The sequence below is a fragment of the Dasypus novemcinctus genome, chromosome 8 (assembly GCF_030445035.2).
Source record: "Dasypus novemcinctus isolate mDasNov1 chromosome 8, mDasNov1.1.hap2, whole genome shotgun sequence".
Taxonomy (NCBI): Eukaryota; Metazoa; Chordata; class Mammalia; order Cingulata; family Dasypodidae; genus Dasypus; species Dasypus novemcinctus.
The window spans coordinates 19,809,484-19,833,641 of NC_080680.1; the positions used below are offsets into that span (position 1 = coordinate 19,809,484).

Here is a 24,158-nt window from a genome sequence, read left to right on the forward strand (position 1 = left end):
TACCTTGCTTTTGTACTAGGTAGGCAGTAGGAGAAATAGGGAAAGGGCTAAAAATCACCTTGCCTATTGTCTCTTTAACTTCTAAGCTTTTCTGAAGATCCCACCTAGCAGCTTCCATTTATCCCTTATTGGCTATAATTTAGTTACATGGCCACACCTATCAGCAAGGGAGTCTGGGAAATTATTGAGCTATAAGAAGAAATGAAGTCTCAAATGGATGACATAAAGATGCATATGACAACATTGATGAACCTGGAGGACGTGGTGAGTGAAGCAAGCCAGGTACAAAAGGACAAATATTGTATGACCTCACTAATATGAAGTAACTATAATGAGCCAACTCATGGAGTTAATAGCTAGAATATAGAATGAGGATAGAGAATGGGGATCTGAGGCTTAATTTGTGCAGAATATATAATAAGATTGATTATAAATGTTTGGAAATGGATAGAGGTGATGATAGCACATTATAGTTATTGTAATTAGCAGCACTAATATACTGGTATGATAGTGGTTAAAAGTGTAAAGAAAGGGTTAAGTTTAGCTTTCACATAAAGGTGAAGCTAAAGCTGGCTCTGCAGTTGAGGGAGGAAGGGAAAAGGGCTCTAGTGGCTTTGATACTAAAGTTTGAAAGTAGCACCAAGTGAAGGGTGGCACCAAATTCGAAACTGGTGCCAACTCCGAAATGAAGGTTATTGGGAGTTGTAATCAGGGGACAGGTGGAGGCGCTCTAATGTAGGCGGGAAAACTAGCACCAAGTTTGAAATTGGTGCCAACTACCAAGCAGCCAGAGTGTAGGGAATAAGAGTGGCAATGAAAAGTGGGAACCCACCTAAGTTAATTAGACCTCTCAGATAGGCTGTAACCTCTGAAGTACCCGATCAATGGGGAACAGGGGAGGGACCTGCGTGTTAGGCTTAGGGTATAAATGTTCTTGTTGTTTGGTGTGCCTGCCATTGTATCCAGGTCACGTCTCTGTTCTTGCAAGATGGATAATAAAATTCTTTTCTCCTCCACAATTGGGTGAGCTTTGGTTCTCTTACAGGTACAGCTTTCTTTCTAACAAAGGGAAAGTTTAAGGTCATTTTTGTCACTAGAAGGAAAGCTAAAGGATGAAACATGGGCTTGTATAGCATAGTGAACCCTGTGTGGACAATGAGTGTGGTTAGTAGTACAAATATAAGAATGTTTTTACATGAATCAGAACAAATGTGCATTTCAAGATATTAATAATAAGGATGGTATTTGGGCAAAAATGCAAAAGCAAACTATGGACTGTGGGGAACAGAAATATATTAATATTTTCCCATCAATTTTTAAAAACTTATGCAAAGTGAAAGAAACCAGACACAAACTACTACATATTTTCTGACCCTATCTATATAAAATGTAAATATAAATATATTTGTAGAGACAGAATTAGATTGGTGGATATGTATGGCAGAGGAAGGATAGAGGGATTGAGAGGCGACTGCTAATGGGTAAGGGTTTTTTCTTTTTGTATTAATCAAAATGCTCTAATATTGATTGCAGTGATGAATACACAACTCTGTGATTATACCAAAAGCCACTGAATGTGTACTTTAGATGGATTGTATGGAATATGCTTCAATAAAATTGCTTTTGGGGGAGTGGATGTGGCTCAGGCAAGTTGGGTGCCTGCCTCCCACATGGGAGGTCCCGGGTTCAGTTCCTGGTGCCTCCTAAAGAAGACAAACAAACAATGAGCAGACATTGAGCAAAAAACCAACCAAACAAAAAACAATGAGCAGACAAGAAGCAAAAAACAATGAGCAGACAAGAAGCAAGACAACAATGAGCAAAACAAACAGATGGGGAGCAAAAAAAAAAAAAAACCAGATGTGACTCAAGCAGTTGGGCACCCACCTCCCACATGGAAGGCCCTGGGTTCAGTTCCCAGTACCTCCTAAAGAAGAAAACAAACAGACAATAAGCAAACAATGAACAAACAATAAGCAGACAAGGAGCAAAAAAACCAAAAACGAGTAAACAGATTAAAGACCCTTTTGGGGGGGCGGGATACGTGATGACAGTATTGAATTATAACCCAAAGAATAAAATATCCATAAAAAAATTGTTTTTATAAAAAACTGGGTTTAAAAATAGAATGTTGGGAATGGAAGCCACATTGTGGGTCATGGAATAAGGCCTCTTCACCTCTTTTTTTTTGTTTCTGCAGACCAACTTTCTTTGCTGCTTATGCTTTTTCTTCTCCCAATTACTTTTGTTTGCATGGGGGCATTGGCTTGCTGGGGTGTAGAAGTGTACAATTTCTCATTGTTGCAATTCCAAATTCCCCAGCAATAGTTTGATTGGTTCAGCTGGGGTCAGGTTGCTATTGGTCCAATTAACTGTGTCAGATAATAGGGTGACTAGACAAACACGTCTTTCTAGGTGCAATCTTTCAGCAGAGCCTAGAGAATGAATAAGTAGTGGTGCAGGTAACATGCACCATTTCTAACACATTTTCCCCATTTCAATTAATCACCACCTCCTGCAGCCCTCCCTTCCTTGATCTCAGGTGCTTTTTCTCTTCAGGGAGACAGATGAAAGACGTTTGCTATTTCACTGTTACTTGCACTGTTCCTCAAAGCATCTCAAACATACATTTTCTCAGTCAGAATGTTTTGAGAATAAAACATTTATTCTCTTTTTTAGTAAATAAAGTTCAATAAGCCTCTGGGATAATATCATCCTGTGCACTCCAACCCCCTTCCAACTTACCAAGAACCTGGGAATTAGGTCTGGTGCTCAGCCTGGGGAATGAGCCAAGAGCACAGCAAGTGGTAAGAAGCACAAGCACCAGAGTCTCTACCTGGATTTACAGCCATATGCCAACAGCTACCAGAAGAGATCGCTCTGTGCATGATATCTGTGAAATTAGAACATTATCTACCACCCAAGTTTGCTGTACTCAAAGAAATAAGGAAGGTCAAGGATTTAGCCCAGTTCCTGGAACTTAATAAACATTAATATTTTGTGGTGAGCTAACAGAAGACAAATATCAAAGCCATGGATGAAATAGTTTTAAGTGCTAAATGAGGGCTGGAAACCAGATAGGTGTCTGGACTAATTCTGGAAGCAGAATTTCTTACTACAGTGGCTTCCACAATGTGAAATCTGTGACAGATGATTCTGTTCCTTTGTTGAATTTTGAGGAGAGGTTTGATGAATTTGGGGACTTTGCAGCACTTAAATGGTGTTTTTTTCCTCTAGAACATAAAGATTCTAATGTAAAGCATGTAATAATTTTCACCTCTTTGTGACATTTTTCATCTTTGCCACATTAGTTAAGTAAGATTCTATACTATACACAGAACACACCCAATTTTATGAGCCAATTAAAACAAGGATTCATTTCAGGCACTTTACAAAGTAATTATCTCATTACCTCTTTATTAGTAAGGATAGCTCTGTACATATGGGTGCCAGATAAAATGAATGTCTATAAATCCCCATAAAATTAAATTTTGATCTCTATACTATAGATGCTATTCATTTAGGCCTGCATATAATGTCCTTCCATATACAATAAAGTTGGATGAACCTAGCAATATTTTACTGACAACTGAGTCAAAAAGACATAAAGCCTCAATATGGCAAGACCTCAATTACTAAAACTATAGACACTTGATTTTTCAGCAAATAGGTAAAAAGACCTGAGTACTAAAATAGATGTTTTCTCTAAATACTGTTTAATGTCTTCCTTTGTTGGCAAATGCAGGACTTAAACTTTAGCCCAGTCCTATTTGTTACAAGTGCAATGATTTTCTTCTTATGGTCAAGGTGTCATGATGTCGTTCAAACATTTTCCTAGATAGGGCTTGCATTATGTTTACCAATATCTAAATAAATACTTATCTAAAACACACAGATCTCTTTATTGGCAGGAAATATTTCTCAAGAATGAATTTAAACACTCAATTCTTTAATACTGCTGCAGATTCTGCCAATTTGTCTCAGGTTTGAATAGGGTTCCTTTTTCATCTTCCCTTAATTTTGAAAAAATTGTTGTAGCCATGATACTAAATAGAAACGTCATCACTTGCAAGCTGTATAATCTTGGTAAATTACTTAATCTCTGAATTGAGTTTATTCTTCAAAAAAAAAAAAAGGATATTCATTCATCATGGAATAGTTGGAAGTACTGTAACTGAGAGCTGTTTTTATTATATGTATACATTGCTTGGATGTAAATTCTTTGAAATCACAGGTGAAGTTGTACTTTTATGAATATGAGGCATTGATTTAAAAATTTTAAAAAGCTTAAGGCTAGGTTCCTCTATTTTTGCAATATGAACTTTTATGAAAAATGCCTTACCAAGTTCAAGAATAGAAAAAAATCCATCAAGACAAGCTAATGCCATTGACATAAGGGAAGTTTATAGAAATGCTGCTTTTCATTTAAGAGGCTTAAATACCGTGTTCAACTGATTTGAACCTGAATCACTGTACGGAACTGATTTGGGTGGGGAGGTCATTAACCAAGAAAAGATGCTTTTTATTTTTGATGACCCCCACAGCTAGACAATCATATTCTTTGGAGGTTTTACCCCAGTCCCCGGCATTGACAAAGTTTCAATTTTTCTTTAACAGAACTAATTTCTATTTTCCCTCCTCTGCACTTTGAACAGAATTTTAGAATAATTGGACAATAACCGGACTAAAAACCCCGCGCTTTCTTTTTTCTCTCCGGGTCCTTCCTAGTTTCATTCTCGCCTCACTGCGTGACTTCGGCGTAGAACCCCCACTCCCCCAAGAGCCTGACCCCGGCCCGCGCTAACTTCCGGCCCGAGCCTGAGTGTGCCCTCGCCCCGCCCCCACGAACCAAGACTTGACGGAATTTTCCCGCGATGCCGCGGGAGAGCGCGGGGCCTCTCGCCAGGTCCCAGAGTGCATTGCGGGCATGTGCGCGCGCGGCTCCACTGCCCAGCGACCGCGGGAAAACTCCAAAAAAAAAAAAAAAAAAAGGCCCAATAACTTAAGACGAGGCAAAGCCAAACTTTCAAGCCGCAGAACCCGGGCGGTGGCTTCCTTTCCGGCATTGCCAAACTGCTGAAGCAGCTCTGGTGAGGACCACCCGGTAAGAGAAAAGCCGCAGGACGAAAGCGAAGGCGGCTGCTTCCCTCGGGGGTCTGGCCGACACGTCAGCCTGTAGGGGGAAGGGGAAGGGAAGACTCGCGAGAACGTCGCTGCACTCGGGGGCCTCCAGGGTTAGGAGAGCGGGGGTTCCCGCGGGGTGGAGGGGCTGGGGCGGTGAGGTGAGAAGCCGCGTGCGGGGGTGAGGGCCCGCGGAGGGGCGTGGCCGGGGCGGTGCTGCCAGCGGGGGCGTGGCCAGGGGCGCGGCCCCGGCCGAGGGGGTGGAGCTGGCCCGGGGGTCACGCGGAAGGGAACCCCCAGAGCGATGGGAGCTGGGAGTTAGTTGTTTTAGTTCTTTTTGTTCGTAGAGCGCGGGCAGCTATGTGTTCTTAAAAGGAGAGGAGCAAAGGTGAATTTCGTTGCCTCAGATCCCCGGGAGCTGTGAAAAGCGCGCCTCTTTTAACTCATCATCCTCTAAAGCTGACCCGTCCTCTCGGTCCCCCGCCGTCCTAGCCCGGGGGTGGGGGGGGCGGGGGGCGAGGCCCAATTAGAGAAGTCTCGGGAGCGGCTGTTAGCCCTCCTGCCCGTCAGGCCTTTCAGCCCTGGAGGGAAGAAGGGCTCTGATGTCTGCTTGTCTTCCCTACAACCCTCTCTTTGACCGCCAACCCTTACTGAGTGCGTTCAAAAGCCCTTGAGGGATATTTTGGGTGTTATTTATTAGTGTTTTGTTATTGCTATTGATTTTTAAATATGGGCGCGTCTACAACTTCTCTCTCCTGTAGTCACGTTGTGTGAGATAGCTCTTTCTGGAGGAAGAGAAAGATTTGAGGTTTTTGAAACAGGAGAAGTTTGGGACCAGAATTTTAAGGAAAAAAGCTGAAGAATTTTCCAGCAATGACTTGTATGTGCCTGGGCTTTTGTCCTGATCTGAAGCTGTTGGAAAGTTCCTAGTTCTATTCGAATCTGTGCATCTTAGCTTAATGCATTTTAGCTGGATGTGACTGACTTAACATTTATCAGATGAGCAGAGCACTTATGGGCCACCCAGCTTCAGCTTTTTATGGATGTCATTCACCTTCAGTGATGTGCGGCTCAGAACAGTTTTTCAGTCCTCATCCGTCCCTCAAGCGGGGAGGAAAGGTTGCTGCACATGATAGAATTCATACCATGTGTTGGGATCATTGATTACATAAGCTTAGATGGAAAACATGTTCATTGTGACTTTATCTGTGAAAAATCAAATTGATGTTTCAGTGTAATGAACTGTACCTGCTTCACCTAGAAATAAGCACTTATACAGCACATTAGATACAAGAAATACTGCTTCTGAAAAGAATTTGCTTTTCCTAGTTAATATCAAAGTCCCCTCATTACCCAAAAGTTAAGGTTATATCCTACTTCTTTAGAATTGGATTAATTATACTTCGGTATACTATACATTTTAATTTTTTTGGCATTATCCTGTCATTTTCTCCTTGATTTCTTGAAAAATACTTACTAAGGCTGCAGGAAGGAAAGGCAAACTTGGTATTTTTGTTCTGTCTTCCAATTAAAAGCATTACTTTGACTGATTGGCAAGATGTGAAAGATGTGTTGCTACATGTATGTGAAACCGTGCGTATAGTTTTTAAAATAAATGGTATTTTTAACTAGTTCCATATTTCAGCAAGTAGTTCCAGTAACAATTATACAAATTCTCTATTTATGAAAACCAGCTACAGAGAGGCCAGCCTGGCCAGAAGAAAGTTGGATTGATTATCTAGGTTGCAGAGAGAGCCAAAGAAAGCTCACATGTGTGGTATTTCCAAGTTGGTAGTGGTAGTGTCTTAAATCAGGCTAGAAATCAGCACCAAATGGATTTTAATATTTTTATTTTAGACTAGGATATCATTGTTTTTGTGGATCTTGAATGACTGACTTTTTAATTTGGAAAAACACCAATAGGAGAAGTAGGTTGAATTTACAGTGTTTTTTAAATAAAACTGCTCTTAGCAAGTGGAAAAGAAAAAATTTAAAAATTGGTGAGAAAAGTTAGATAACGCAAATCTTGAGCATTTTATTTTTTATTACAACATTTTTTTTTAAAAACTCAATTTGGAAGGGACCTTACAAAGTTCTGGTTCGTTCTTTTAGTTTTTCCATAAATTTTGCTGGATGTGTAGAAATCAGCTTGCTGTTAAGATTTCTAATGTAGAAGAAACTATGATCTTCTCTGATGATGTATTTCTGGTACCTTTCTTTAAAGAATGCAGAGCTTTTTTTTTAGGCAATATGCTCTGTTCTAAACAAGTACTTTCTTTTTTTTTTTTTTTTTATTGACTTTGTAATAATATTACATTAAAAATATATATGTGAGGTCCCATTCAACCCCACCCCCCCACCCCCCCTCTCCCCCCCCCCAACAACACTCGTTCCCATCATCATGACACATCCATTGGATTTGGTAAGTACATCTTTGGGCACCTCTGCACCTCATATACATTGGTTCACATCATGGCCCATACTCTCCTCTATTCCATCAAGTGGGCCCTGTGAGGATTTACAATGTCCGGTGATTACCTCTGAAGCACCATCCAGGGCAGCTCCATGTCCCGAAGACGCCTCCACCTCTCATCTCTTCCTGCCTTTCCCCATACCCTTTGTCCATTATGTCCACTTTTCCCAATCCAATGCCACCTCTTCTATGTGGACATTGGATTGGTTGTGTCCATTGCACCTCTGTGTCAAGAGGAGGCTCAGATTCCACCTGGATGCTGGATGCAATCCTCCCATTTTCAGTTGTAATCACTCTAGGCTCCATGGTGTGGTGGTTGTCCTTCTTCAACTCCATCTTAGCTGAGTGTGGTAAGTCCAATAAATCAGATTGTAGGTGCTGGAGTCTGTTGAGGCTCAGGATCTGGCTATCACATTGTCAGTCCAGAGATTCAAATCCCCTAAATATATCTTAAACCCCAACATTAACTGCACCTCCAGCACATTAGCATGAAAGTCTTATGAAGGGAGATCCCATCTGAGTCCAGATTCATCACACATAAACACCATTTCCAAAGAGGGGCCATCTGCCCTGGTAGTTAACCCCATCGGCCATGACCATAACTCCCATGGGTCTCTTTAGCCCTCAAAGGAACCAATATCTGGGGGTTGTATCTGCTTTATCTGTCTCTCTGACTCTGCTCAGTTGTGCATGAGGGCAATCCTTCTGCCAGCCTCCAGACTCTTTTTTAGAAACTCGTAGCCATATAAACTCATTTCTCACAAGTACTTTCTAAGAAAATTATGGAATTGTGCACTGATCCCCCCATTCACTTTTTTTTTTCCCAAGAGGAGGAAAAATTTGCAGATAGCTTGAATCTTCCATGATCTATAAACAATTCTGTTTCACTGTTTTGAAAATTATAATATATAGTGAATTTTAATAAGGATTAAACACATGTATTTATAAATTCATGGCAATTAACATTTTGTTCTCAATAATTTCTAGAAAAATGCATGTATACACTGGCTTTATTTCTCTATGCATTTTTAATTACAACTTTTTTTATTTTTGCCATATTGAGAGGCAGAACGTGAAAGGGTGAAGAGCATGGATTGTGGAACGAATCATCGAAGATTTGAAATCCAGCTCCCCCATTCACTCGTAGAACATATCATCACTCTATAACCTTCACACATACAAGTTTGTAGTAAGTCCCCTCTCTTCAAACGGAGCTCCAAGCAACATTTGGTCTGTTTTTTGTCTATAGATCAGCCTTTTCTGAACTTTTCATATGAATAAAATCACACAATATGTGGTCTGTGTCTGGCTTCTTTTACTTAGCACAAGGTACAGTTTATGTATCAGTAGTTTGCTCCCATTTATTGTTGAACATTATCCCATTGTATGGATATACCATATTCTGTTTATCCATTCATCAATTGATGGACTTTTGGGATGTTTCTCTTTTTTTAAAGGTTTATGTATTTATCCCTCCCCCCTCCCTCCACTATCTGCTCTCTGTGTCCATTTGCTGTGTGTTCTTCTGTGTCTGCTTGTATTCTCATTAGGCGGCTCCAAGCACCACGTCAGCTCTCTAGCTGCTGCATTTCTTGTGTCTCTGCTATGTTTCTTTTTGTTATATCATCTTGCTGCATCAGCTCTCTGTGTGGGCCAGCACCGGAGTGCGGGGCAGCACTCCTACACAGGCAGCACGCCTGTGCAGGGCAGCACTTTGCGTGGGCCAGCTCACCACAGGTGCCAACTTGCCTTCACCAGGAGGCCCTGGGTATCAAACCCTGGACCTCCTGTATGGTAGATGGGAGTCCAATTGCTTTTGCCACACCCACTTCCTGTGTTTCTCTTTTTTGACTATTATGAATAATGCTGCTGTGAAAATTAGTGTGCAAGTATTTGTGTGAATATATTTTCATTTTTCTTGGATGGTTACCTGTGAATGCAATTGCTAGGTTGTATAGTAAATTTGTTAACTTTTTAAGCAGTTATGTTTAATTGCCAAAATGTTTTTCATAGCTGTACCATTTTACATTCCCACCAGCAATGTCTGAGAGTTCCAATTTCTCCATAGTCTTGCCAACACTTGTTATTTATTTATTTTTAATTCTTATAACCATTCTTTTGGGTGTGAAGTGATATCATTGTGGTTTTAGTTTACATTTCCCTATTGGCTAATTATGTTGAGCATATTTTCATGTGTTTATTGGCTATTTCTACATCTTCTCTGAAATGTCTGTTCAAATCTTTTGTTCATTTTTTTGGTTGGGTTATCTGTAATTACTATTGGGTTATAAGAATTCTTTGTATATTCTAGATATGCGTCCATTAACAAATATGTGTTTTGCAGATAGTTTCTCCCAGTCTGTTGCTTGTCTTTTAATTTTCTTCATTGTGTATTTTGAAGCACAAAAGTTTTTAATTTTTAGCAAGTCTAATTTAACACTTTTTTTTTTTCTTTTTTTTAATGGATAGTACTTTTGGTGTCAAACTTAAGAACTCTACCTAAGATTTTCTCTCTTTTTTGGGGGAAATGTTACAGCTTTAACACTTTAGGTTTAGATATGTGATCAATTTGGAGTTAATTTTTCTGTATAGTATGAGGTATGAGTCCAAATTCATCTTTTTGTATGTAGATATGCAGTTGTCTCAGCACTGTTCATTGAAAAGACTTTATTTTCTCCATTAATTGCCTTGGCACCTTTGTCACATCCAATTGACCATACATGTGAGGGTTTATTTCCAGACTCTCAATTCTGCTTCACAGATATGTTTGCCTATTCTTAAAACTAGTGCCACATTATCTTGATTATGGTAGCTTTATATTAAGTTTTAAAATTAGGCAGTGTAAGTCATCCAATGTTTTCCTTCTTTTTCAAGAATGTTTTGGCTGTCGGGGTCCTTTGCGTTTCCATATAAATTTTAATATCAGCTTGTCAGTTTCTACCAGAAAGCCTGCTGGGATTTTGATAGCAATTGTATTAAATGTATGGGAGAGAATTTCCATATTAATATAGAGTCTTCTGATTCATTTGCTTAGATCTTTATTTTTTCCTAGCAGTGTTTTGTAATTTTCAGTGTACAAGTCTTGCCTTTTTTTTGCTAAATTTATTTCAAAGTATTTCATTTTTGATGCTATTGTGAACAGAATTGTTTTTTTGTTTCATTTTTAGATGGTGCTTTGCTAATATGTAAACATACAATATTTGTATATTGACCTTTTATCCTACTGTCCTTTCTGAGCTTGATAATTACTTACAGTAGGTTTATTTGAATTACTTTTGATTTTCCACATTCAGCATCATGTTATCTGTGAATAAAGATAGTTTTTCTTCTTCCTTTCTATCTGGATGCCTTTAATTTCCTTTTTGCTTAATTTTAGTGGCTCTAACTCCCAGAATATTGCCAAGTAGAAATTGGGAGAGAGTGGATATCCTTGCCTTGTTCCTGATCCTAGGGAGAATATGTTTAATCTTTCATCATTAGGTGTGATGTTAACTCTATGTTTTTCATAAATGTGCATTATTGGGTTATGGAACTTTCTAAGATTATTGAGAGTTCTTATCGTGAATAAATGGGATTTTGTTGGATGCTTTTCTGTATCTCTTAAAGATGACCATGTGATTTTGTTCCTTTATTCTTTTAATATGATTTATTACATTAATTGATTTTTTAATGTACTAACTTTGTATTCCTGGGTTAAATCCCACTTGGTCATAGTGTAATCCTTCTTATGTGTTGTTGGATATTGTTTAGTTATATTTCGTTGAGGATATTTGTGTCAGTGTTCGCGAAGAATATTTTTGGCAAATTTTCTTGTAATGTCCTTGTCTGGCCTTGGTATTATGGTAACACTGTCCTCTTAGAATGAAGTGGGGAGAATTCTTTCCTCCTATATGTTCTAAAAGCGTTGATGGAAAATTGGTATTACTCTTTAAATGTTTGATAGAATTCAATTAAAACCATCTGTGCCTGGGTTTTTCTTTATGGGAAAATTTAAAATAACTAATTCAATTTCTTGTTATAAGTCTATTCAGATGATCTGTTTCTTCTTTAGTCAACATTTGTAATTTCTTTCTTTCTAGGATTTTTTTTCCCTCTAAATTCTGTAATCTGGTGGCATAAAAGTTCATTGTTTTCCCTTATTATCCTTTTTATATCTATAGAGTCAGTAATGATGGCCTCTCTTTTATTTCTGATTTTGGTAATTTGTGTCTTTTTGTCTTTTTTCCTTGGTCAGTCTAGCTGAAGGTTTGTAAATTTTGTTGATCCTTTCGAAGAATCAACATTTTGTTTCATTGATTTTATCTATTTTTCTTGTTTGTTTTCTAATACATTGATTTTTGCTCTAATCTCTATCCTTCTGCTTTCTTTGTGTTTAGTTTGCTCTTCTTTCTTGAGTTTCTTAAAGTGGAAGCTTAAGTTATTGCTTTGAGACCTTTATTCTTTCCTAATACATCTTTCAAAGATATAAATTTCTCATTTAATCCTGCTTGAAGTTCCATCCCACAAATTTTGATATGTTGTGTTTTCATTTTCATTCAGTTCAAGATATTTTCTAATTTCTTTTATGTTTTCTTTTTTTGACCCATGGATTATTTAGATGTGTGTTGCTTATTTTCCAAATATTTTAAAACTTCATAAATTTCTGTTGTTGATTTCTAAATTTAATTCCGTTCCTCATATTTTTTGAATGTAATATTTTTACAAAATGAATAAAAAAATTTAAAAAAGTCTAAAAAAATAAAATAAAATAAATTTAATTCCGTTGTGGTTGGAAAATGTCCTTTTAACAATTTATTAGGGCTTATTATTTTGGCTGTACAACTACAAAAACAATTCTATATTTCTACCTAATAAGAGAGAGCTGTCCTTTCATGGGAAGGAATCTTCACCCTTTTCCAAAATTAGCAGATACATCATCCCAAGAGTCATTGTATTCATTGCTGTTTATGTTTTCTTTTTTTTTTTTTAAGGATTTATTTTTTATTTCTCTCCCTTTCCTTGTCCCCCCTCCCCCCTCAAGCTGTCTGCTCTCTGTGTCCATTTGCTGTGTGTTCTTCTGTGTCCACTTGTATTCTTGTCAGTGACATCCGGAATCTGTGTCTCTTTTTGTTACGTCATCTTGCTGCGTCAGCTCTCCATGTATGTGGTGCTACTCCTGGGCAGGCTGCCACTTTCTTTGCGCTGGGTGGCTCTCCTTACGGGGCGCACTCATTGTGCGTGTGCCTCCCCTACACGGGGGACACCCCTGCATGGCATGGCACTCCTTATGCTCATCAGCATTGTGCATGGGCCAGTTCATCACACCAGTCAGGAGGCCCTGGGTTTGAACCTTGGATCTCCCATGTGGTAGGTGGATGCTCTATCCATTGAGCCAAATCCGCTTCCCTGTTTATATTTTCAAATTCAGTTAGAATCCCATTGAATATTTTGTTGCCTAAAGACTAAATTATTAAATTAACTTCCAACAACTTGCACATAAAATAAAAATGGCAAGCAAGAGACAGAAGAAAATGGTTAATTTATACAAGTAAACACATAACATACAACCAGCAATCAGGAAATATGCAAAACTACTATAGTTCTTTCTTCTGTAATTGGCACAAGGTCATAATATCTGTGACTTCCTTCTTTTGCTCCATAGTCTGTATTTCTTTTTCCCTCAGCTACATTCTTAGCTGGTTGGAATGTTTTTACCTGATGAGAGATTAAAACCTTTGTCTCTGAAGAGTCTGAGCCCACAGCCAACCTGTCTATTTTTTGGTTCTCTAGTTTTCCCATCAGCCTTTACTCTTGTAATCATCTGGCCACCAGGTAGCTCGTTGGTCTCAATGGGGCATGGTGCTATACTGGGGAATCAGTGTTGGTCTCCGATACTTTTTTTTTTTTTTTTTAAAGATTTATTTTTATTTCTTTAATTCCCCTCCCCTCCCCCGGTTGTCTGTTTTCTGTGTCTTTTTGCTGCGTATTGTTTCTTCGTCCGCTTCTGTTGTCGTCAGCGGCACGGGAAGTGTGGGCGGCGCCATTCCTCGGCAGGCTGCTCCCTCCTTCGCGCTGGGCGGCTCTCCTTATGGGTGCACTCCTTGCGTGTGGGGCTCCCCTATGCGGGGGACACCCCTGCGTGGCAGGGCACTCCTTGCGCGCATCAGCACTGCGCATGGGCCGGCTGCACACAGGTCAAGGAGGCCCGGGGCTTGAACCGGGGACCTCCCATGTGGTAGATGGACGCCCTAACCACTGGGCCAAAGTCCGTTTCCCGGTCTCCGATATTGGTAGATTAGGCACTCAGCAGTAGCATTAGTCAGATCAGCCTTGGTAAGGAAATAACAGTGCATTGAGCTCATGCATAGCCTCCATCCTTGCCACCATGACCTTTTTGTTCATGGGCCCATTGAGCAAACACTGGGTTGGCTAGAGAAAGAAGCTAACATCATTTTGTCTATTTGATTACTAAGACTCTCTCAAGGAGACTTTTGGTGTCCATTCAGAGAGGCCCATTGCATATCTCTTCCCCAGATTGCCTTGTCATCAGTTTTCTAAACATGTTCCTTCTAGTTCCCTGGCCATCCAAGAAAACCTTTAGCAATTGTTCATGAAACACCATCGATTCATACTTCTGGCTATTTTTCACTTTAGAAATAGTGGACAACCAACATACTACTTGAAGTTCTGACTGCTGAAAGGATTTTCCTTCACCACTGTCCTTCAGGGTTACCTCTGCGTGGGGCTGTAATGGTATCGGTGCTGCTTTCAGTGGTACCAGCATATCATGCAGATCTGTTTGTAAACCAGGCTTGAGTTTTTTCTTCCTCAGGCACCTGATCATAAAAATGCCCTAGGATGCCATAGGCCTGCACTGAGGGAGCGGAGGCAATGCAACAGGAGTTGGTGTTGAAGGAGTCTGCATCATTTCATCATGTAACTTACTTGTACTTACTGTACTTTCTGGATCTACTTGAGCTTGGTCTCTTACATACCATTTTTATTTAATGATAGATTTCTGCTATGCCCAGCCAACCTTATAGCTAGGTGGGTATGATAATACCCAGTCCATACTGGGCAGCTCAGGTCTCTTGGTCACTTGATGTTCCCTGGTTAGGTATTCAGTTTCTACCAAGACCCAATAGCAAGCCAGAAGATATTTCTCAAAAGGAGAGTAGTTATCTTCTGAAGAAAGCAGTCTTGTTTCAAAATCTTAGGGGTCTGTGCTGTGATGCATGCCTCCTAGTGGTGCATGCCAGGGCTCTAGTCTTCATCTCTGTTTCCCATGGACACCTAGCTCAAAAGGACCACATTACTGAGCAGATTGTGTTGCAAACTGAACCTGCCATGGAGCTTTCTCTTGCTCTGATCACCATTCAAAGCAGGCAGCCTTACAAGTGGGTCAGATAGCACATGCAAATGTGTATGTTTTTCCTCCAAAACCCTAAAGAGCCTAACCACGTGTCGTGCCTCTTTTTTCATGGTGAGTGTGCAATTTATGCTTTACCTTGTAGGGAATAGCTTAACATACTCCAGACCAGGGTTGGCAAACTATGACCTGTGGGCCAAATCCAGCACCACCCACCTCCCCTCCCATTTTTGTATGACCCATGACCTAAGAATGTATTTTTATATTTTTAAATGGTTGAGGAGAAAAAACAAAAGGGAAGAATATGTGACAGAGACTATAATGTGGCCCTCAAAGCCTAAAATATTTACAGTCTGGGCCTTTGCTGAAAAAGTTTGCCGATTCTTGCTCCAAACCATTAACTCCCCCTACCTGGAAATTTCTCTGAGATGGGGTCCCCTGCATCTCCCACCCACTGTTTACAGTTGTTTTACTTAGGCATCTAAAGTAAAGTAGGCATCTGCTACCAGCTCATTGGGCCTGGTGAGCATAATATTGTCAATGTCATGGGCCAGTGTGATATTTTGTATAATGTCAAGGCAATCAAGTATCCCTGGTTCCTACAGCCCACACAGCTCCCCAGTGCCTAGCTTCCACAGCGTGGGTGGCTTTTCCAGCTCGTGACTTCTGCAGTGTGTGTAGCTTGTCCAGTGCCTTACTCCTTTAGTGTATGGTGGCCAGGGCAGCTAGCAGCGCCTACCAGCCAACAGCCCACTTCAGCATCCCTTTGGATGATTTTCTAACAGTGCCTCTGGTGAGACCCCTTCCTGTAAAATTTTCCTGGCATCCTAGAAGGCGGGTTTCTGGCCAGTTACGGAAGGGAGACTTTCAGCAAGTTCTATTGTTGCAACATCCACAGCAACTTTTCTGCCGTTCAGTGAGCCATGGCCATGCCCTCTCCGACAAGGTCTAGATCTCATTCTTCGGGTACGAGTGGGAGTGAGGGGGACCTCTCCCTTGGGCACTCAGTTGCAGCCTAGGGGTAGGTGGTGGCTGCTCCTTACAGATGCTATTCCTATAGTCTTTTTTTTTTTTCTTTTAAATTGGGGAAATAGTGGGTTTACAGAACAATCATACATAAAGCACAGGAGTCCTGTACATTGCCTTCCCACTAACATCTTGCATTGGCTTGTAACATTAGATTATAATTGATGATAGCACTTTTTTAAAAAGTAGTTACCTACATCTTAATGTAGGTAGATGAAAGATTATTAAAATAGTTCTATTAACTATCATACATAGTTAACATAATACAAGTTTTCCCATGTATTATCCTATTATTTACACCTTGTATTAGTATCGTACATTTGTTACAATCCATGAAAGAATATTCTTATATTTGTACTATTAACTATAGTCCATTGTCTATAATAGAGTTCACTGTGTTATACAGTCCTAGGTTTTATTTTTATATTTTTACTTTAGTAACATATACTACCCGAAGTTTCCCCTTTTAACCACATTCACATACGTAATTCAACACTGTTAATTATTATATTCCTAATAACGTGCTACAATCACCACCATTCATTTCTAAACCTTTATAATCAACCTAAGTAGAAATTCTGTACAAATTAAGCATCAACTCCCTATTCTCTAAACCCTGTCTATCACCTGGTAAACTAAAATCTAGATTCTAACTCTATGAATTTGCTGATTATAATAAATTCATATCAGTGTGGTCATATAATATTTGTCCTTTTGTGTCTGGATTATTTCACTCAACATACTGTTCTCAAGTTTCATCCATGTTGTTGCATGCATCCGGACTTTTCTTTTTTATGGCTGAATAATATTTCATTGTATGTAGGTACTGCATTTTGTTTATCCATTCATGACTGATGGACACTTGAGTTGTTTCCATCTTTTGGTGATTGTGAATAATGCCACTGTGAACAACAGTGTACAAATATCTGTTTGAGTCCTTATTTTCAGTTCTTTTGGGTACCTAGTAAGGGGATTGCAGGGTCATATGATAATTCTATACTTGGCTTTCTGAGGAACTACCAAACTGTCTTCCACAGCACACAGCAGTTGTACCATTTTACATTCCCACCAGCAATGAACGAATGTTCCTATTTCTCCAAATTCTCTCCAACACATGTGGTTTTCTGTTTTTTGTTTATGTTTTCTTTTTAATAATAGCTGTTCTAGTGGGTGTGAAATGATAGCTCATTGTGGTTTTGATTTGCATTTCTCCAATAACCAGTGATGTTGAGCATCTTTTCATGTGCTTTTTAGCCATTTGTATATTCTCTTTGGAGAAGTGTCTATTCAAGTCTTTTGCCCATTTTTAAATTGGGTTGTTTGTCTTTTTATTGTTGAGTTGTAGGATTTCTTTATATAGTCGATATTAAACCCTTATAGGATATGTGATTTCCAAAAATTTTCTCCCATTGAGAAGATTCTTTTCAATTTTGTGAAAAGTCCTTTGAGGCACAAAAGTTTTTTGAGGAGGTCCCATTTATCCATTCTTTATTTCATTGCTTGTGTTTTGGATGTAAAGTCTCAGAAACCTTTGCATAACACAAGATCCTGAAGATGTTTCAATACATTTTTTTCTAGGAATTTTATTGTCCTGGTTTGTTGTTTTTGTTGTTGTTTTTTTTTTTTTTGTCTTTTATAAAGGGTATTTATTTGCGTTAGAAACTTACAGTTACCAGACCCTAAAGAGTCCATAAGAGTACCATAAGAGGTACTTTCTCACCCAAAGTCTGTTGCCACATGTTGATGCAAGATTTTGGGTGATGTCTGCAAGAGTTCAGCCATCCTCCTTCCCTTTAAGGCTCGATGGTCCCAGCTTCTTCTGATCTCAGCTATAGTATAAAGTATAAGGCTCATCTCTCTCCCCAGGGTTGTATCCTTCTGGCCTTAGCTGGCTGTGGTCTCTCCACAAGGTCGGCTGTAAACTATCTGGCTCATCTGTCTTCCCCGGGGCTCTGCCATGTCTATGGAGCCATCTCTATTCCTCTGTGTTCTCCTTCTCTGTATATTTACTTCCCTGTCTTTGATTCTGTCCTGGTTCTTATATTTAGGTCTTTGATCCATTTTGAGTTAATTTTTGCATATGGTGTGAGATAGAGGTCTTCTTTCATTGTTTTGTGTACACATATCCAGTTCTCCCAGCACCATTTGTTGAAGAGACTATTCATTCCTAGTTGAGCGGACTTGGCAGTCTTGTCCAAAATCAATTGACCATAGATGCGAGGGTCAGTTTCTGAGTTCTCAGTTGATTAATATGTCTTTCCTTGTGCCTGTTTTGACAACTGTAGTTCTATCTTTTAAAGTCAGGATGTGTGAGTCCTTCAACTTGGTTCTTTTCAAAATGTTTTGGGCTATTCGGGTTCCCTTACTGTTCCAAATAAATTTGATAATTGGCTTTTTCATTTCTGCAAAGAAGGATGTTGGAATTTTTATTGGGATTGCATTGACTCTGTAGATCATTTTTAGTCTTTGAATCCATGAACACGGAATGGCCTTCCATTTATTTATTTATATTAGAAAAGTTGTAAACTTACAAAACAATCATGTATATGTGTGGAACACCCCTCCACCAACACACTACATTGTTGGGGAACATTTGTGACAGATTATGAGATAATATCAGACTATTACCACTAACTATGGTCTATAGTGTACATTTGGTATATTTTTTCCATACTCCCCTATTGTTAACACAGTACATCTTTGACATTGATGCAAGAATATTACAGTATTGCTGTTAATGATGGCCCATAGGTTACATTAATCACATTTTCCCCATACTTCTCCACATTCTTACCGCCTTGTAAGAGTGATACATGTTTGTTCTAGTTCATAGAAGGACGTTTTTATATTTGTACTATTAACCACAATTCTCGTTCACTATATTATTTAGTCCCTAAATTATTCTCTAGCTTTCTTTCCATTGACATTTACATCTCTAGACTACCCTTTCAGCCACAATCCCATTTATAAACCAGCTGTGTTAGGTCTCTTCACTATAATGTGCTACCATCAATTCCATTCATTTTCACACTTTTACAGTCAAGTTAATTGAAATTCTACATAGAGTAAGCATCAGTACCCCTGCTCATCCCTCCTCCTATTTCCTAATAACTTGCACTCTAGGTTTTAACTCCATGTGGTTATTCTTTGTATTTAGTCCATATTAGTGAGATCATGCAATATTTGGCCTTTTGTGTCTGATTTCATGTAGCACAATTCTTCATGTTCATCCAGATTATCCTGTTTTTCCCAATTTCATTCCTCTTAACATACTTCTCCATCGTATGTATATATCACATTTTGTTTATCCATTCATCAGTTGATGGACACTTGGGTTGTTTCTATCTTTTAGCAATTGTTAATAACACTGCTCTGAATATCAGTGTGCAAATGTCTGTTTATGTCACTGTTTTCAATTCTTCTGTATGTATTCCTAATAGTGGAATTGCTGGATCATATGGCAGTTCTATATTTAAATTCCTGAGGAACTGCCAAACTGTCTTTGACAGAAGCTACACTATTTTATATTCTCACCAACAGTGAGGGAGTGTTCCTATTTCTCTGCATCCTCTCCAACACTACTGTTTTCTGTTTTTTAAATCATGGCCATTTTATGTGGTGTGAGATGATATCTCATTGTTGTTTTGATTTGCATTTCCCTAATAGCTAGTGATATTGAACATTTTTTCATGTGCATTTTGGCCATTTGTGTTTCCTCTTTGGAGAAATGTCTATTTAAATCTTTTGCCCTTGATTGATTGATTGATTTATGTATGTATGTATGTATGTATGTATGTATGTATGTATGTATGTATCTTGTCCAATTTTAACTGGTTTGCTTGCTCTTTTATTGTTGAGTTGTGTGATCTCTTTATACAGAATGTAAATCAAACCCTTATTGGATATGTGGTTTCCATATATTTTTTCCTATTGAGTGGGATGCCTTTTCATCTTCTTGACAAAGTCCTTTGAATCACAAAAGTGTAAGTTTGAAGAGGTTCCATTTATTCATGTTTTCTTTCATTGCTCATGCTTTCAGAGTAAGGTTTAAGAATCTACCACCTACCACCAGATCTTGAAGACATTTCCCTACATTTCCTTCTAGATGGTTCTAGCTTTTATATTTAGGTCTTTGATCCATTTGGAGTTGATTTTTTGTATAAAGGGTTAGCTAGGTGTCCTCTGTCTTTCTTTTGGATATGGATATCCAGTTCTCAGCACTGTTGAATAGACTATTTTGCCCTAGCTGGGTGTGTTTGACAGCCTTATCAAAAGTCACTTGACTGTAGATATGAGGGTCTTTTTCTGAACCATCAATTCAGTTCCATTGGTCTATGTGTCTATCTTCATGCCAGTACAGTACAATGCTATCCTTTTTTTTTTCTTGTTGTTTGTCTTGTTTTTTTTTAATTTAATTTTATTTTATTTTACCATTTTAGCTAGGTAATATGATTTAAATTCTGGAAGTGAGAGTCCTCCAACTTTGCTCGTCCTTTTTAAGATGTTTCTGGCTATTTTGGGACCCTCATCCTTCCAAATAAATTCAGTAATTGTGTTTTCTATTTCTTTAAAATGCTGGTGGAATTTTTATTGGAATTGTGTTGAATCTATGTCATTTAAGGTAGAATTGACTTTTTTTTTTTTTCTTCAATTTATTTATTTTTCCCCGTCCCTCCATTGTCTGCTCTCTCTGCCCATTCACTGTGTGTTCTTCTGTGTCTGCCTGTATTCTCATTAGGCGGCTCCAGGAACTGATCCTGGGGCCTTCTGGAGTGGGAGAGAGGTGATCATTCTCTTGCGCCACCTCAGCTCCCCAGTCTGTTGAGTCTCTTATTGTCTCTTCTCTGTTTCTCCTCCTCTTACATCATCCTGTTGCGTCAGCTCTCCGCGTGGGCCAGCACTCCTGAATGGGGCAGCACTCCATGTGGGCCTGCTCGCCACACAGTCCAGCTTGCCTTCACTAGGAAGCCCTGGGCGTCAGACCCTGGACCTCCCACATGGTAGACGGGAGACCAAATGCTTGAGCCACACTTGCTTCTCAGAATTGACATCTTAATGACATTTATTCTTCCAGTCCGTGAGCATGGGATGTTCTTCCATTTATGTAGGTCTTTTTGATTTCTTTTAGCAGTGCATTGTAGTTTTCTGAATACAGGTGCTTTACATCTGTGGTTAGGTTTATTCTTTTTTTTTTTTTTTAAGATTTATTTATTTATTTAATTCCCCTCCCCTCCCCTGGTTGTCTGTTTTCTGCGTCTTTTTGCTGCATCTTGTTTCTTTGTCCGCTTCTGTTGTCATCAGCAGTACAGGAAGTGTGGGCGGCGCCATTCCTCGGCAGGCTGCTCTTTCGCGCTGGGCAGCTCTCCTTACGGGGCGCACTCCTTGCGTGTGGGGCTCCCCTATGCCGGGGACACCCCTGTGTGGCATGGCACTCCTTGCGCGCCATCAGCACTGCGCATGGGCCAGCTGCACACGGGTTAAGGAGGCCCGGGCTTTGAACCGCGGACCTCCCATGTGGTAGACGGATGCCCTAACCACTGGGCCAAAGTCCGTTTCCCAGGTTTATTCTTAAATACTTAATTGTTTTAATCACTATTATAAATGGAACCTTTTCCTGACTTTCTCCTCAGATTGTACTTTACTATTATAAAGAAACACTATGATTTTTGCATATTAATCTCCTTCCACTCTGCTGAAATTGTTTATTAGCTCTAGCAGCTTCGTTGTAGATTTCAGGATTTTCTAGGTATAGGATCATATCATCTGCAAATAGCCAAAGTTTTACTTCCTTTCTTGTTTAGATGCTTTGTATTTCTTTTTCTTGCCTGATTTTTCTAGCTAAAACCTCTGGGACTATGTTGAACAACAGTGGTGACAGTGGGCATTCTTGTCTTGTTCCTCATCTCAACAGGAAAGCTTTAAGTCTTTCACCATTGAATACAATGTTAGCTGTGTGTTTCTCATATACAGCCTTTATCATGTTGAGAAAGTTTCCTTCAATTCCTGTCTTTGTAGTATTTTTATCAAGAAAGGATGATGTATTTTGGTCAAATGCTTTTTCTGTGTCAATCAATAGGATCCCATGATTTTTCTTATTTGATTTATTAATGTGGTGGTTTATGCTAATTGATTTTCTTGTGTTGAACCACCCTTCCGTGCCTGGTATAAAACCCACTTGATCGTGATGAACATTTCTTTTACTATGTTGTTCGATTTGATTAGCAAGTACTTTGTTGAGGATTTCTGCACCCGTAGGGAAATTGGTCTGTAATTTTCTTTTTTTGTAATATCTTTATCTGGCTTTGGTATTAGGGTAATGTTAGCTTTATAGAATGAGTTTGCTAGTGTTCCTTTTTGTTCAGTTTTTTGGAAGAGTTTGAGTAAGATCGATATTAAGTTTTCTTTGAATGCTTGGTAGAACTCACCTGTGAAACCAAAAGTCATAGGCTTTTTGTTTTTAGGGAGTGTTTTGTTTTTTTTTTAAAAGATTTATTTATTTATTTAATTTCCCCCCCTCCCCTGGTTGTCTGTTCTCTGTGTCTATTTGCTGCGTCTTGTTTCTTTGTCCGCTTCTGTTGTCGTCAGCGGCATGGGAAGTGTGGGCGGCGCCATTCCTGGGCAGGCTGCTCTTTCTTTTCACGCTGGGCGGCTTTCCTCACGGGTGCACTCCTTGCGTGTGGGGCTCCCCCACGCGGGGGACACCCTTGCGTGGCACGGCACTCCTTGCGCGCATCAGCGCTGCGCATGGGCCAGCTCCACACGGGTCAAGGAGGCCCGGGGTTTGAACCGCGGACCTCCCATATGGTAGACGGACGCCCTAACCACTGGGCCAAAGTCCGTTTCCCTAGGGAGTGTTTGATGACTGTTTCAATTTCTTGTGTTTAGTTTGTTCAGGTCTTCTTTTTCATCTAGGGTCAGTGTAGTTTGTTTGAACATTCCTAGGAATTTTTCCATTTTATCTACATTGTCTAGTTTTTTGGTATACAGTTGTTCATAGTATTCTCTTATCTCTCTTATTTCTGTGGAGTCACAGAAATAAGAGATTAATGATCTCTTTTATTTCTGTGGAGTCACAGAAATAAGAGAGTAATGTCCTTGTTTTCATTTTTCATTTCATTTATTTGCATCTCCTCTCCTTTTCCTTTATCACTCTAACTAAGGGTTTTTAGATTTTGTTAAAGTTCTTGAAGAACCAACATTTGGTTTTGTAAATTCTCTCTATTGTTTTTTGTTCTCAATTTCATTTATTTCTGCTCAGATCTTTTGTTATTTCATTCCTTTTGCTTTCTTTGGGAATTGTTTGCTGTTCTTTTTCTAGTTCCTCCAGCTGTGCAGTTAGGTCATGAGTTTAGCTTGTTCTTCTTTGTTAATGTAAGCATTAAGAGTTATAAATTTCCCTCTCAGTACTGCCTTCGCTGCATCCCATAGGTTTTGATATGTTGTGTTCTTATTTTCATTCATCTTGAGATATTTTTTGATGTCTCTCTCAATTTCTTCTTTGACCCACTAATTATTTAAGAGTGTGTTATTTAATCTTCATATATTTGTGAATTGTCCCTTTTCCCACCTGTTGTTGAATTCTAACTTTATTCCATTATGATCTGAAAAAGTGCTTTGTATAATTTCGATCTTGTTTAATTTATTGAGATCTGTTTTGTGATACAACATATGGTCTGTCCTGAAGAAAGATCCATGAGCATTGAGATGAATGTGTATCCTGCTTTTTTGGGGGTACAATGTTCTGTATATGTCTATTAGGTTTAGACCACTTATCATGTAATTCACTCTCTATTTCTTTATTAATCCTCTGTCCAGATGTTCTGTCCATGCCGAGAGTGGTGTATTGAAGTCTCTAACTATTATTGTAGTGACATCTATTTCTTCCTTCATGTTTGCCTCATGTAATTTGGTGCTTCCTGGTCTCCTAATTAGGTGTGTATACATTTATGATTGTTATTTTTTCCTGGCAAATTGCCCTATATAAAATGTCCTTCCTTGTATTTTTTAAAGTCTATATTTCATATAACATAAGTATAGCTACTCCAGCTTTTTTTTTTGGTTACTGCATGTGTGGAATATTTTTTTCCAGGCTTGCACTTTCAATCTATTGTTATTCTTGGGTCTAAGGTAAGTTTTTGTAGATAGCATGTAGATGGCTTATGTTTTCTTATTCATTCTGCCAATCTGTGT

The 24,158-nt window shown here is 39.1% G+C and overlaps 1 protein-coding gene across 2 annotated transcripts in view; it reads left to right on the top strand.

Moving 5' to 3' along the window:
• Positions 1–4,882: 4,882 nt before the first annotated feature.
• The window catches only part of FANCC (FA complementation group C), a 306,236-nt gene continuing 286,960 nt past the window's right edge, over positions 4,883–24,158 (top strand). The window contains exon 1 of one of the 2 annotated variants that reach the window (XM_058301557.2): positions 4,883–5,104. The gene's annotated coding sequence lies outside the window, so the exon portion shown is untranslated. The remainder of the gene's footprint in view (positions 5,105–24,158) is intronic. The other variant, XM_058301558.2, reaches the window with a different exon arrangement.